Genomic DNA, 16,174 nt, shown 5'->3' on the forward strand with positions numbered 1-16,174 from the left:
GCACATGCAGACTTGGAGCCATAGTAGGTAACAGCAGCAGGTACAGACTTAAAGAGACAAGCAGCAGGCGAAGTGAAGAGGTTGCAAGGCAGCAGGTTGGCCGAGACCGCTCGTCTCGACATGAAGCAGTGGCGTACAATCATTGGGAACCTGGGAGCAGCCACCGTGGCCGGCAGCAACCGAGCTACTGCACGACCGCCGTGGTCGGCAGACTTGTGGAGGCGGAGGCCGAGGTACATCTTCCCTTCTTCGTTGTGGCGGCGGTCAAATCGGTGACCGCGTCAATGAAGTGGGGTGGGAGGGGCCTCTGGTAGATGTCCTTGTAGCGCTGAATATCGTCAGGGGCCGGCGGCTCGGCCGTCGTCTGGCCGTGCTTCTTGAGAAGGACGAGCTGGACCTTGGCCATGGTGGAGAGGCCGTGGCTCGGCAGTGAAGCAAGGCGACCACTACGCCGCTGGTCGAAGGTGCGAGCAGAGTCTGGGCGAGGGGGCGGGGGGGGGGGGTGAGCATCGGCGGCGGTGGGGGGAGCAGGGGAGATGGCGCTGGGGAGCAGAAAGATGCAATGAAGCGGTCGATCTGTCTCTGTGGGCTAATAGGAGGAGTGGTGGCTTGGGCCGGCCCAAAAGAGATCAGGTCCGGAAGCGTGCCGTTTGCTACAGCGCCCACCTCGGTAAGGATTCCGAGCTGGCCCGGGCCAATACCGCTCAGCCCAGCAAGCAACCTAGCTGGCACAACCACGGATTCACCGTCGCACTCTGGCAGTTGCATGTCCATGCATGCAATGGCCTCCACAGCCAAGCACGGGAGTGATCCGGGGAGGCCAGGTCGCGCCTGGTCCACCGGCAGCAACAGAGTGTTGGCAGCTGCGACAACAATAGCAGGCACGCCTCCCAGCTCGGCAGAGGGTTCAGTAAACATGAACATGGGATCTGTCTCCTGCACCGGGTCGGAAAGGTGGTGGCCAGCTTCTTCTCTTGGGTGGTCGCATGCGACCAGCGCTGGGGTGGGGCGTCGTGCTTGTCTCCAGTGGCGTGGCCGTCAGGCGGCATGGCAGTGTCGGCGCCCGTCCCAGCCTGGTTAGCAGTGGCTATGCCAGGATAGTTGACGCCGTCACTGCCGAGAGCGCCGTCATTACGCACAGGAGTATCCACGGCCAGCGCGCCGTTAGGGCCAGCACCGTCCACCTGACGTTGATGCCGGCCGTGATGGCGGCCCTGCGCGCCATGCTTCGAGTGGCTGCCGGAGCCAGGGCCATGAGAGGACGGCCAAGGGTTGGAGCCGCCTCCTGCAGCTCCCAGGTCGGCACCGGAGGTCGCGCCACCGCCTGGGCCTTCCTGGTCGTCGCGGCCAGCGAAGTTGAGGCGCGAGTGCACGGGTCCCCGCTGCTACCGAGGAGGGAAGGTCCCGTCCTCGAAGTGCAGATTCCACCGGTAGTGCCACTTGGCTGAGTCGTCGCGAGGAGGCGAGTCGAGGTCGTCGGAGGTCGTCCACCAGCAATTTGTATTATCAATCACTCATCTCTGGTTCGAATCGCATAACTTGAAATTTCGCACCAGTGAATCATAACGAGACGTTTATTTATTCATATAGTATTTATGTTGGCGCAACAGTAATAATACTGGAAAACATCGGAAGTGAACATGGACAAAGAAAAACATCCACCCATGTCACCACACGGTCACCGTTCATGATGATGGCGCTGGAGCTGGAGCAGTACCACCGCCTGTGACGACGAAGACGATGGGGCTCCGCACCACATGCTTCTTCGATACCCAGCTCAAGCTTCCCTCCACGTGCACTCCTTCTTTGTCCAAGCCATGGCCGCTCACAGACACGCCCAAGGCCTTCTTCTCTTTGCCCACGCTGTGGCCGCTCACCGACACACTGAAGGTCTTCTTCTCTCCGGTTTTGGAGAACGACAACGTCTCCGGGACGACACGCACTGTCAGAGACCTCGGCACATCCACTTTGGCCTTGAACTTCGAATCCGCTGGCCCGACGTTCGTCACAGTCCGGTTCACAGTGAACTGCATCGATGTCAACGGCACGGTTATCGTCGGGTAGTTAAGCTGCACCTCCTGGACCTTGGCCAGCTTCGCGCAGGTCAAGCTCGAGTTGCGCACAATGGTTGCTAGGCCGCTTTCACCAAGGAGCCAGCAGATGTAGCCAGCGTAGTCAACGGAGTTGAGGTCATACACCAAGCCAGGGTCGGCGGCTCTCGCCGGGTTCACATGGCCGGCGCCTCTGTCGTACACGTCGGCCTTTCTATATTGCTCGTCCAAGATTGAGCCACCGGTACTGTTGACGATGTCCGACGTCGTCAGGATGGCAGACTTGATGGCGGTCGGCGACCAGTCGGGATGGATGGCTTTGATGAGCGCCGCGACACCACTTACGTGTGGCGTCGCCATGGATGTGCCTGATATGACGTTGAAAGGGCCCTGTCCAGAGCTCGTGCTTGGCGGCCAAGCAGCGAGGATGTTGAGGCCCGGTGCCAGTATGTCCGGTTTTAGGATGCCCGGGGCACGTTTGCTTGGACCCCGGGAAGAGAACCAGGCCACGACGGGGGCTGGGCGGACGCCATACTGTGTGCCGTTGTATGCGAGAGACGCCGGGGAGCTGCTCTGCGTCGACGCGGCGTAAGCTATGAGGGCGTTGCCGTCGGCCGCGTTCACCTGTACAATACTGGAGTTGGAAGCCTGAAGAAAGGCGGAGTAGCCGCAGATTCGGTTGTTGAACAACACCACGCCTACCACGCCAGAGCTCATTATGTTGCGGATTTTGGACTGTTGAACCTTGGAGAAATTGTCCTCGCAAAGCAGGATCTTCCCAGCGATGCTACTATCACCATCGTAATTGCAGTACCGACGTTCCTCGGAGTAGAGGAGAGCGTGCAACTTTGAGCTTGTACTTGCTTTCTTTTTGACGTGAATGGCAGGAGCTCTGCCTTTGCATTATAGTAGAAAAGAGTTGTTACATATTACACATTACATCCCTGACCAACTGGCCATATCATCTCCGCAAATAAGATCATCAGGCTAGTGTCACTCTAGCGTCTCTCTGAGTGCTGTCCCCTACTCATGGCTAACTTGACCATGTTTACCTCATCAGTAATCGACGCGGCCAACTCTAGCGGACCCATTTCTTTGTGCTCGAAAACCCTTCTGTTCCTCTCCTTCCATAAGTTCCACACTATGTAAGCTGCCAGCGTCATTTCCTCTTTGTTTCGGTCCTTCGAGCCTCTGCCACGTCCGGTGTGCTCCCACCATTCAGATATGGACGTCGCCGTGGCAGCCGCACTGCATAGATCATCTGTTGATCTCCGGAACAAGTCCCAGATCACCTTGGCAAAGGAGCAGTGCAAGGAGAGATGATTCGTTGTTTCCAACTCCTGATCACATAGGCTGCAAAGCGCGTCGTGCGGCCACCCCCGCGCCTGCAATCTGTCAGCCGTCCAATTCCGGTTTTGCAACAGCAGCCATAGGTAGAATCTTACTTTCCCCTCCACCATTCCTCTCCATACTCGTGATAGCTCTGGTTTATGAATCCGAGTGAAGAATTGTGCCTCGTAGGCAGAGGTACACGAATATACTCCGTTTGCCGTCAGGTTCCATACAACTTTGTCCTTCCTCGGCTCCAGTGTGACCACCTGCACCTTGTCCCATATCTGAAAGAATTTTGTCAACTGCTCCTCACTGTTCATGCTATGCAGCCCTGTCATCCATTTGTTGTTATGCAACCCCTGTTTGACCGTCAGTTTTTTAAACCTTGCCAACTTGAAGAGCTCAGGGGTAGAGACAGAGAATGCCTCGCCATTAAGCCATCTGTCTGTCCAAAAGAATGCCGTGTTTCCATCCCCCAGCTGAATTCTGGTGCAGCTGGCAAAGAGTTGCTTATCCGTGGAATTGCAAGGCGTGTCCGAGCCCTTCCACGGCCTGTCCTCCTCTCCCCATCTAAACCACTCCCAGCGAAGCCTCAATGCCCGGCCAAAGCACTCGATGTTCTTCACCCCAAGGCCACCATATCGCTTTGGTGTGCAAACTTGTCTCCAGTTAACCAAGCTTTTTCCCCCAATGTTTCCATCGTCCGCATCCCAAAGGAAATTCTTCCTAAGTTTGTCCACTTTCTTGATCAGCCACTTGTCCGGAGCCGTTAGGTAATATGTAGCCGTGGCTGTGACCACCGAGTTAATGTACACCAGCCTTCCCATACGGTTCATCATCCTCCCCCTTCTGTTAGATAGTCTTCCAGCAATCTTATCAATCAATGGCTGCAGCTCAACCCTCCTTGGCTTCCGGGTCCCGAGTGGGAGTCCTAGGTACTGACATGGGAAGGCTCCTGGCTCCCCTCCAAAAATGACGAACAATGGCTGCATATCTATGTTTGCACAAGCTATTGGGTAGGCCACTGATTTGGTCACGTTTGTTCTTAATCCAGAGGCATCCCCAAATAGGGTGAGAATGGCATGTACAGCGTTAAAGTCATCTGCCACCGGGTTGATGAACAAAGCTGCGTCATCGGCGTAGAAACTAGATCGGAAGCGCGCTACCCTAGGTCGTAGCCGTGACAGAATGTTTCTCTCTGTTGCCAACTGAAGCAATCTCTGCAGCGGCTCCATTGCCAAAATGAACAACAATGGTGACAAAGAATCCCCTTGCCTTAAACCACACCGATGATGAAACGGCACTCCAGGCACTCCGTTGAGCAGCACACGTGAAGAGGACGATGAGAGCATCAGTGATATCATATCACGCCACCTCTGTCCAAAGCCCATTGCTTCCATCACCTCCAGAAGAAAAACCCACCACACCGAATCAAAGGCTTTCGCTATATCCAATTTCAGGAACACCATGGGAGATTTGGCAGTGTGTGCGGCCTTGATCACATTCCGAACGTAGAGGAAATTATCCTGGATGGATCGACCTCGGATGAAGGCGCTCTGGTTGTGCGTCACTAGTTTGTGGATCACTGGTGCTAATCTGGACGCAAGCATCTTGCTCACCAATTTTGGGATGCTATGTATCAAACAAATGGGTCTGAAGTCAGCCACCTCCTGTGCCCCATCTCTCTTCGGGAGCAGCACCACATTAGCCGTATTCAAAATATTCCAATTCTGCCCTCTCAGACTTTGCACACAATTAACCGCAGCTAGTATATCCCCCTTGATAGTGGACCAGCAGTGTTTGAAAAAAGCTCCCGTAAATCCATCCGGGCCGGGTGCCTTTTCCCCATGCAAATCATTGATCGCTGCGTGTAGTTCTTGTTCAGTGAAAGCAACCTCCAACTGCTCCAGACTGTCTCTTGGCAACCCAGTTCCTCCCAATTCAGCCCCGCCGATCGCCCATGAGGGGATCCCATGAGCTCCCGAAATCTGTCGAACAGCAGCTTCGCCTTGCTTGCATGATCAGATACCAGCCCGTCACGCCCCTTTAAAGTTGGAATGTAATTCTTGCGCCTTCTTCCACTAGCTCTGAGATGGAAAAAGCGCGTGCTGGCATCCCCCTCCTTGATCTCTGTCAATTGCGATTTCTGCCTCCACCGCGCTCTGTCGACTGCTGCAAAACCCAACAATTTTGCCTTTAGCATAGCCCGTACATTCCTCTCCCCCTCTGAAAGCTCTCTTTCCTCCTGCGCCAAGTCCAGCATGAAAATGACCTCATTTGCCACCCCCGAGAGGAAGACCATGTCCCTCTTTTTATGCTTGTTCCACTCTTTCAGCGCTCTAGCAGTCCTATATAGCTTCGTGTGCAGCACCCTGATCGGATCACCAGATTTGACTTCTTTAGACCAAGCTTGGGTTACAATACCGTCAAACTCCGGGCATTTCAGCCAGTGATTCTCAAAACGAAAGGCCTTGTAGTGTGCTGCCTCCATTTTCTTGAGGATCAAGGGGCAATGATCAGAAACATTTGTAGAGGCAGGGGACAACTGATAATGTGGGAAAGCGGCTTCCCAATCATTGGTAACCAACACCCTATCTATTTTGGTAAGGGTGATGTTCTGTCGTTCATTGGACCATGTAAACCTTCTTCCCAACAGCGGAAAATCGATCAACTCGAGATCCTCAATCATGGCTCTGAACCTGCCCATCAGCCTCAAGTTAATGTTGTTATTGCTCTTCTCACTTGCTTTGTAAATCATGTTGAAATCCCCCAGGAGCATCCATCTTGACAGCGTGTGTTGCTTAATCCTTCGTAACTCTTCCATGAACAGCACCTTGTCTCCCTCAGCCTGCGGTCCGTAAACTCCTGTAATCGACCACGTGGCTCCATCAGCTCTGCTCGTAATGGTGCCCGAAACAGAGTAGTCCCCCGCCGCCAAATTATTTTCAGAAATCTCCAATCCTTCCAAGCACGCTAACAAAATGCCACCTCTGGAGCCTTGAGTCGGCATCTCCAGGAAATTATCAGCAAATCGTGGCCCCAAGGTCTCCATCACCAAAGGCCTGGTCATGGCCTCAATCTTGGTCTCTTGTAGACACACGATGTTGCACTTGGTCTCAGCCACAAACATCTGTACCGCCCGCCGTTTCGCAGGGTTGTTCAAACCTCTAACATTCCAGCTTAAGATTGAGCAATCCATAAACAAACATAGAACCCTTCGCACAGCAACGCACGCAGTGACGATGATGCCACAAACAGTCGTCCAATCTCACAACAGACTCTGACAACACAACACTACCCCGGCCAGCCGCCTCAAACATCCTCGCAACAGCAAGGCCAACCCAGCAGAAACAGAAGAACACTATCATAGAAACTACTGAAACACGCATCTGAATCTGGAGGATAGCAACCTTATCTATCAGGCACAAGCAGCCCGACCCAGCCTGTCGGAGCACATGTGTTGTCCGTTGACCCCAATCAGCTCCTCCACCGCCGAGATGAAGCTGTCCGGCAGCGGCTTCTTGTAGATATCTCTGTACCTCTGCATGTCCTCAGCTGATGCGGCGACGGACGGCCCCGCACCGTCCCAAATCTCGCTTTTCTTCAGCAGCACCATCCCGACCTTATCCATCGTGGATAGGCCCGCCGTAGGCTTTGCGGCAAGGCGGCCACTGCTCCTTTTAGCCAGCGCACCGGCCGGCTCGGCCACCAGGTCGCCGCTGGCCGCCGGGGCTGGAAGCAGAGCAGCGGGTGTGGGGGAGGAGCAGGAGATGAGGAAGGCCTGGAGTGGATCTGGCGCATCCTGGCCCTCCTCGCTCCTAGCAGCCCCCGCTTCCCCGCACTGGGCCTCGAGAGTTGACACGCCCCAGGCCTGGCCCATGCCTCCTGGGCTGCTCCTTGGCGAATGCGGCCCAAAACTGAGCTCCTTCCCCTGAGATGCACATTGCTCGTCCCCCGTCAGGTCCACCGACGCGTCTGGCCCCATCACGCCACCATCCTCCAATCTCGCCTCCATGCACTTATCATCTGGCCCCTCAGACGGTCTGGGTAAGTGCTTCTCCATGGAGCCGGCCTAGATGCTCTTGCATTCCCCGTGGATGCTCTTGCCGTTGGCGAGATGGATGCTCTTGCCGTTGTACAATGTACTTGCTTTCTGGGTAAGTGCTTCTCCGTGGATGCTCTTGCCGTTGGCGAGATGGATGCTGACGCCGAAGCTTCGGTCCATGGAGCCGGCGGCGACCGTGAGCAACCACGGCGCATCGTTGCCGATGAAGCCCCGATAGCGATGCGGACCGCTGTTGCCGGCGGCGCACACCACGAGGATGCCCTTGGAAATGGCACTAAACGTGCCGATAGCGATGGGGTCGTGATCGAAGCTGGCAATGGTTTCCCTGCCAAGAGAGAGCGAAAGCACGTCCACCCCATCCTTGATGGCCTCTTCTAGGCCGGCCAATACGGCAGATTGCTTGCAGCGACGAGCAACACATACCTTGTACATGGCGATGTGAGCACCCGGAGCAATTCCGGCCGCGGTGCCCGTGCCCACGCCATGGTATGACGCATCGGCTACGAAATTCCCGGCAGCTATGGAAGAGGTGTGCGTACCATGCCCATCTCCATCAGCAGAGTCATCACCCGCAATGAGCCGCCTCGCACGAGCCCTTCCACCTTGCTGGGGGTGGCGGAACTCCATGGTGATTGAAGGAAGGGTGTGCCGCATAGATGCCGCTGTCGAGCAGTCCAATGATGACTCCCTTACCATAGCCAGCCTGGCTCCAGAACCCGGTGCCGTTCCTTAGCCCAAGAAACTCCGGTGTGTGGGTGGTCATTAGCTGCAGCGTCCGATCGGGGAATGCACGCACGAACCCTGGCTTCTTGGCCATAGTGTCGAGCTCGGCGTTGGTGAGCCTCGCGGCGAAGCCACTGAACACCTCGGTGTAGGAATGGAGAAGGCGCGACTCGTTGGACTCACCCGTCAACGAACTCGGCAAGAAAGACTTGTGCCACTGGCGATGGGCGTCTTCGTCGGCATTCGAGTGCGGTGGCTCGACGAGCACGATGTAAGCACGATAAGCAGTGGGTTTTGTGGTATTTTGGTGTACGCTTGTGGCAACTGGATTGATATAGCATAGTGTGAGCGTAGGAAAGAGGATCGCGAGCAAGAGAAGTGGTACTGAGAGCTTTGTGAACGACACCATTCCTCGAAGCTCAAGCCACACAACTACCGGCGATGAAGATGATGGCAATGCCGGAATAGGATCAATCACCGAGTAATATGTATATACTACACGAATGATTAGTGTGTTGTGTCTTAATTTTGACATATGTTAATTGGTCGATAAATCCAACGCATCTGGTAACACATAAATGACTTTAATTTCTGCTAAATCTGGAAGATATGATAAGGTTACGTGGGATGGTAGTAAAGTGGGTGATGTACCTACCCGGGTTTATGGTGCGGGATGTCGGCAAAGTTTCAGATCGCGGGCGAAAACAGCGCGATCGCGGCGCTATCGCCTGCTGGAAGCCTTCCCGCGAGGCAATCCCGTAAAAAACGCGATCTGCCGCTAACCGCGCGATCGCGCGCGAAACGACGCTATCTGATTTCACTGTCGCTGCAAAATCGCGGGCATGGGCCGAAAGACTGAAACACAAGGGCCCAAAGGCCCCAAACATACCAGAAACGGCCCAAATTTAGCGATGGTCCATAATACCTCCTCCAGAAAACCTAGCTCGTGTTCCCCCATTCCCTTCTCTCCCTCCCACCAAAAAGTTTGCGGCGGCTGCGCTGTTCTTCCCAGCAGCGCCGACTGCTGCTTTCGTTGGAAGCCAGATTCGGTTGCGGGGGAGATGGAAAGGCGTCCTGCGACGAGGGGCCTCTGCACGCCGCCGCCTTTGCGACCACCATGACATCTCAGTCTCACTCTCACACGGTTCCAGCAGCCGGGGCAAGCACATCGCCAGGAGGTAGAGGAGTCCTCTGATTCCATAGCTCATTGGTAGAATAGTCAGACTTGTTTGTTGATTCAGATTGTAGGCTTTGGGATTCAGAATTATTTGTTGATTCCGATTCTATAGCTCATTGGTACTCCCTCCGTTCCTAAATATAAGTCTTTGAAGAGATTTCATTATGGACCACATACGGAGTAAAATGAGTGAACCTATACTCTAAAATGCATCTACATACATCCGTATTTGGTCCATAGTGAAATCTCTACAAAGACTTATATTTAGGAACGGAGGGAGTAGAATATTCCATAGCTTATTTGTTTGTTGATTCAACAGAAGCTCGCATGCTGGACCAGGAACTTCTGCTATTAATCCACTTAAAAGGAAGAGGGGTGTCTATGGTAAGAAGAAGAAGATGATCCCTGTTACTCCTCAAGAAGATCTGCTCTTTGCTTCCTCTGCTTCAGAAAGTGACGACGACGAGGACACCGACATGAGTTCTGGTTCTGACATGTGAGCTTGTCGGTTTCTCTATGAAGTTCGTTTTGGCGCTCATGATTCTATCCTTTCCTGTGTGCTTTTGACAAATGAATTGTGAAGACTTTGTGATGCATGTAATGGACTATGGACATGTTGCTGTTGTTACTGAACTTAAGTGCCGAACTGCTGATGTTATGCTTGATGCAGTCTTGAATTTATATTTCTATTTATCTGTTGAACTGCTGCAGATTGTTATGTTCGAATTTATATTGAGAATCCTCTGTTTTCTACTGAAAATACCCTGTTTTCTGAGAAAAACATGCACATGTATTAGTATGGATGTGTGATATACATGCACAAGTACTGTAGCCGCGAAATGGGTTAGCGGCCGCTATAGCCGGCGATAGCGGCTGTAGCGTTGGCACAGAGCCAGCCGCTAAATGCCTTAGCCCGCGATCTGAAACTTTGGATGTCGGTGAAAACACATATAGGATCTCTTTCGATTTTCTGAATGATCTTGAATACATATACTGCATTTAAAAAGAGAATACCTATACTGCATTATAGGTAAAATTGGAGGATAATTAATGATTCCAAATTAACAGCTGGGGTACATATATGATGTGTTATCATCTCATGAAGGTGTAGTATCAAGTATCAACAGATTCTCGAACAAAAATATTGGAGTAAATGACAATATCGAAGTCATGAAATCAGGTGAGGTTGAACATGTTATTTTCCTTTGTGCTCAAATCCGAGTTCTATCAACAGACTTCTGAACGAAAGTTAGCAGGATCTGCATTAAGAAATGGCAGGGACATGGCTAATGTGTGTAGCAGGTTTTAGGGCCTCTGTGATTCAAAGGAAAAATGATATATATCACGATATATGAAAGACTTGAATTAAACATGATATAGATCAGTGCCCATGTCATAAATGTCAATGTAGTAGTAGTGATAGAAATGAGATCAGGTGAGATCGAACTGATCACCAAATTGAAACGGCTATTTCCAGTGCCTCTTCTTGGTGTGACAGTGCTAAAGATTTAATCTGTTTAACTAATGATCGAGTGGCATTTTACTGCCTATTGGAGTATTAGTTGTAAAGTGGTTGGATGTTCAATTTCTACTACTTGTTGTCTTCTTAACACAAATGCTATTTGTGCAGTCCTGTTGTGTGTGGTTCAGAAATGTAGATGTGTCATCTACGTTGAAGGCCCTTTAGTCAATCAGCTACCGTGAAATCTTTAAGATTCAATCAGCTCCTTTTTTTTGAGGGCTAATGGCAGGTGCTCTGCCTTTTCAATATAGATTAGGAATTTACAAGGGAGAGGTTTGAAGCCCAAAGGCAGCAAAAAGAAAGAGAAACAACAGATTTACAAAGCTAAGGCCTCACATTGGCCATGTCCAAGTATGCTAAGTCAGACCTGGTTAAGCAAGCCACCATATCAACAGTTTTTTTTTTGAACCGGGCTAATCCCCTTTCCATTATAGAAATAACACCATATCAGCAGTTGAAGATAGGTTTTGGAAGATTCTTCGGTTTCACTCATTCCAAATATTCCAGGCAAAGTATAGCGCAGCTGCTGCCCGTAGGCAAAACTTCTCCACCAGCTCCTCTTTCTTTGATGAGTGGTATCTAATAACCACTACGCAGAACTTGTCCTGAACCCTATTTGTGTTCAAAATACAAGAGCAGAAACTTGTCCTGGCCAATAGCTTTAGTCCATTCTATCCGCTCAAACATTCAAGCCGTCCGAATACCGGTTTTGCTGACATGGATCCAAATCAGCATGTCATTTTGCCATGTGACAAGCCACTGAGCAGATTTTGCCACATTAGCCCATCTCTCTCCCCATCAAATGTTTCGGCCAAAGCACAAGTTCAGAAAATCAGTCGAAAGTTGATTTAAAATTTTAAATCAAATCTGAAAGTCGGAAAGGTGTCAAATCGGAAGTTTTTGTTTCAGTTTGAAAATTCAAGAACCTACAGGGTGATGCTTGTGCCTCATTCCCCCTTCACATCTCTTTTCTTGAAGAATTACAAGGAGCTCCGCATTCAAGAGGAAGTTGGGAGTTTAACAACAGATTGCCTGTGCTCTGACACAACTGAGTCTATATTTCACTTGTTTGTACTGTTCCTTATCCGACAAGAGATTATCAGGATTAAACAACAACAGAATTTCACAAGTTTCTGCAGTTCTTAATAAAACTCTTATTAGAAAAACAAACACAGACGACACAATCACACAAATCTTACTCCATTGCCATGTTTGATCTGACAAAAAAAAACACTAAGCCTGAAATCTCAGGGCACGGATATTGTTCATGGTGATGGAGCGGGAGCAGGACCTCCTGCTCCACGGATAGCCACAATGGGACTGCGCACAACATTCTTCTTTGACACCCAGCTCAAGCTTCCCTCCACAAAGATTTCCGATGCACCCACGCCTTGGCAGCTCACCGTCACGCTGAACGTCTTCTTTTCTCCAGCTTTGGAGAACACCAGTGTCTCTGGGGAGACATGCACTTTCATAGAGCTTGGTGAGTCTACCTTGGCGGCGTAAGTAGAATCTGCCGGCCCAACGTTCGTCACCGCCCGGGTCACGGTGAACGGCGTTGATGCTAGCGGCACAGTTAGAGTAGGGTAGTTGAGCTGAACGTCCTTGACCTTGGGCAGCTTCGCGCAGGTCAAGCTCGAGTTGCGTACGATGGTCACCAAGCCTTCGTCGCCGAGGAGCCAGCAGATGTAGCCTGCATAGTCGGTTACACCGAGGTCGTACACCAGACCAGGATCGGCGGCTCTCGCCGGGTTCACATGGCCGGCGCCTCTATCATACGCACTGGCTTTATCATGCCTCTCGTTCAAGATCGAGCCGCTGATATTATCCGTGGTGTCCGAGGTTGTCAGGATGGCCGACTTGATGGCAGCCGGTGACCAGTCAGGATGCAAGCTTTTGATAAGCGCCGCAGCACCACTGACATGTGGCGTTGCCATGGACGTGCCCGATATGATTTTGAAAGGGGGACTTGGCCACGCCGCAAGGATGTTGAGCCCGGGCGCAAGAATGTCCGGCTTGAGCACACCGGGAGCGACGGAGCTTGGACCCCGGGAAGAGAATGATGCCACGACCGGGTTCGGACGAACACCCAACACTGTGTTGTTATATGTGAAAGTGGCAACGGCGTTGTTCAATGATGTCTTCGTGTAAGTTGCGAGGGCGATGCCGTCGGCTAAGGTCACCTGCACCACTCGCTTCGTCGAAATCCTGAAGAATAATGGTGTAGCCAGTGGCTTTGTCATTGAAAAGAACCACGCCAGCCGCACCATGACCCATTAGCTTCGAAATGTCAGAATAGCGAGCCATGGGTGTTGTGGACTGACAAACAATTATTTTCCCGGCAACTGAACCGTAAGACGCATTCTGGCAGAAACGATGCTCCTCGGAGTAGAGGAGAGGGTATGGCTTTGAGGTTGGCTTTATAGCCGGGGTAAATGCTTCTCCGTCCATGCGCTTGCCGTTGCCGAGATGCACGCCAGCGTCGAATCTCCGGTCCACTGAGCCAGCGGCAACCGTGAGCAACCACGGTGCACTGTTGGAGACCGACCGTGGAGCAAGGAAAAAAATAGCGCGCTACAGCAAAATAGCGGCGACCTCAAAATATGCTATTAGCGTGCTATATCGCGCTATAGCGTGCTATTAGCGAGACATTGTACACCGATATATTTAGCGAGGCAATTCTCAATACGCTATAGCGTGCTATTAGCGACGCTATAGCGCGCTATTTTTTTCAGTGCCGTGGAGTGGGACCTTTGTTGCCAGCCGCACACACCACAATGATGCCCTTGGATATAGCACTGAACGCGCCGATGGCGATGGGGTCCTTATTGAAGCTGACACCGGTGAGGCTACTGAGAGATAGCGAGAGCACGTCCACCCCATCCTTGATGGCCGCATCCAGGCCGGCCACTACGGCGGATTCTTCGCAGCCCTCGGCGGTGCACACCTTGTACATGGCGATGTGGGCACCTGGAGCAATTCCGGAAGCAGTGCCCGTGCCCACGCCATGGTCTGACGCATCGGTGACGAAGTTGCCGGCGGCAGTGGATGAGGTGTGTGTTCCGTGCCCCACGTAATCGTACGAGTCGTTATCTCCAGTAAATGAGTTGGCACCGATGAGCTTGTTGTTGCACCTGACCGCCTTGCACGAGCTCTTCCACCTTGTCGGGGGTGATTGGACACCATGATCGTCGAACGAAGGATGTGTTGCATAGATCCCGGTGTCGAGCAGCCCGATGACCACTCCTTTCCCGTAGCCTGCGTCGCTCCAAAATCCGGTGCCATTCCTCAGCCCGAGGAACTCCGGCGTGTGCGTGGTCATGAGCTGCAGCGTCCGATCTGGGAACGCGCGCACGAACCCCGGCTTCTTGGTGACCGCGTCGAGCTCAGCCTCTGTGAGCCTCGCCGCGAAGCCGCTGAACACCTCGATGTAGGAGTGGAGGAGACGTGGCTCCCCAGATTCGCCGATGTGTGAGCTCCGCAAGAAAGTCTCATACCACCGACGATGCCCCTCTTCGTTGGTACCTGAGGGAGGTGGCTTGACGAGCGCAATGTAAGTGCGGTAGGCAGATGTTTGTGTAGCACCCTCATGTACCCCTGCAGCAGATGGACTGACATAGCACAGTGATGGTGTAGGAGAGAAGGTGGCGAGCAAGAGAAGTGGTAGTAGTATGAGATTTGTCAAGGACGCCATTGCTGAAGCTAGGCACACCTACACAACTGAGGAAGACGATGGCGATGGAGTGTCTGTCCGGCCAGCACCCGGTGTTCCTCATTTATACATCACGAATGATCAATGTGCTGCAACTTTCATGATGCAGATGTTAATCCCTTGAATATCTTGCAGTAGTAAAGCATACAGTAGCTTTAATATGTGCATGCTGATACACAAATATACGAAATCAATGCACTACTATCGTTTTTCTATCTCCTGCATGAATCATATATATTACAATATAAGCAGAAATTTCAGAAAATCAGTGACTCAAATTTAATATCGTATAATAGATTACCACATGTTTATGATCAGTACTAGTAGTGTATCTACAGAGTTTATTCTGTGGGATATGTGGGGGAAAATACATGATCTTTTTTTATTTTCGGCATGATCTTGAAGATTATTTCGCGTGGACGCATTTTGGACTATTGGTTTAAATTGGAAGATAATTCAGGATTCGAAACCAACAGCTGGTGGTTTGTCATGATGTGTTATATATTGTCTGATAAATGATAATATCGAAGTGAAGGTGATGTGTTATATATCATCTCATAAATGACAATATCAAAGTGATGAGAGATCAGGCGATATGTTGTATATCGCCTCATAAATGACAATATCGCTACAGATTTAATCTGCTTAACTAGTACTCCCTCGGTTTCTAAATACTCAAGAATTTTGGGACGGAGGGAGTATTTGTCTTTTTAGAGATTTCAAATGAACTACCACATACGGATGTATATAGAAATATTTTAGAGTATAGATTCACTCATTTTGCTCCGTATGCAGTCATTTGTTGAAATCTCTAGAAAGACAAATATTTAGGAACAGAGGGAGTATGATCAAGTGGCATTGTACACTCGGTATTAAGGACCCTTCACTCAATCCATCATAATAACGATCCATAATCTGTTTATGTTTCGGGATTCAAATTGTTTACCCTCTAATAGACTGTGTTACTACTGTGAATTATTTAAGATTCAATCAGCTCCTCTTCTTTCGAGGAGCATAGCTGATCCTGAACTCTTTATTCATGTCGAAAATGCAGAAACATAAACTTGTCCTTGCCAATGGCCTTGGCCATGAGGCCAGAAGATGAGCTTACCAATTACCATAACGTGGTTCCTGACAAGAACAGCCACTACCAGACATTCACCATCTCCGTGATCTGATCGAAGTAAGCCGTCACCGAAAGATGCTTGTGGAGATTCTAGTAACATTCAGAGTTGGAGCCGTCACCATAAGATACGCACAGGTTGGTTGGGCATGGAACTCTTGATGGGGTTAGCCCACTATATATAAAGCTCTTCTTCTTTACAGATCACTTGACAAGGGCAAACAATGTGTCTCAGTTAGTTGCTAAACAGCAAATCTGGATATGCTCCACAATAACATCAGCCAGTTTTTCAGCCCCGAAATTATTCAAAGTTAGATTGATACTGCGAAAACAAGTTACAAAAGAGCAGCAGGAGTATATGGCAAATTAACGTCCCAATCAGCCAGTTCTGTTTGCACTGTTCTTTATTCGACAAAAAGTTACAAGAATTGAACAACTCTAGAAAGGTTACAAGTTTCTGCAGTTCTT

The 16,174-nt window shown here is 50.9% G+C and overlaps 1 long non-coding RNA gene and 2 pseudogenes across 1 annotated transcript; 1 reads left to right on the plus strand and 2 right to left on the minus strand.

Moving 5' to 3' along the window:
* Positions 1-1,572: 1,572 nt before the first annotated feature.
* LOC123051509 (subtilisin-like protease) lies at positions 1,573-8,581 on the minus strand (annotated as a pseudogene).
* A 542-nt stretch (positions 8,582-9,123) lies between these two features.
* Positions 9,124-10,046, plus strand: LOC123048662 (uncharacterized). The gene is made up of 2 exons (XR_006423351.1): positions 9,124-9,350; positions 9,669-10,046. It is a non-coding gene; the product is annotated as an uncharacterized lncRNA (long non-coding RNA).
* Positions 10,047-12,136: 2,090 nt separating this feature from the next.
* LOC123048663 (subtilisin-like protease 4) lies at positions 12,137-14,597 on the minus strand (annotated as a pseudogene).
* Between the last annotated feature and the right edge of the window lie 1,577 nt (positions 14,598-16,174).

The sequence above is a fragment of the Triticum aestivum genome, chromosome 2D (assembly GCF_018294505.1).
Source record: "Triticum aestivum cultivar Chinese Spring chromosome 2D, IWGSC CS RefSeq v2.1, whole genome shotgun sequence".
Taxonomy (NCBI): domain Eukaryota; kingdom Viridiplantae; phylum Streptophyta; class Magnoliopsida; order Poales; family Poaceae; genus Triticum; species Triticum aestivum.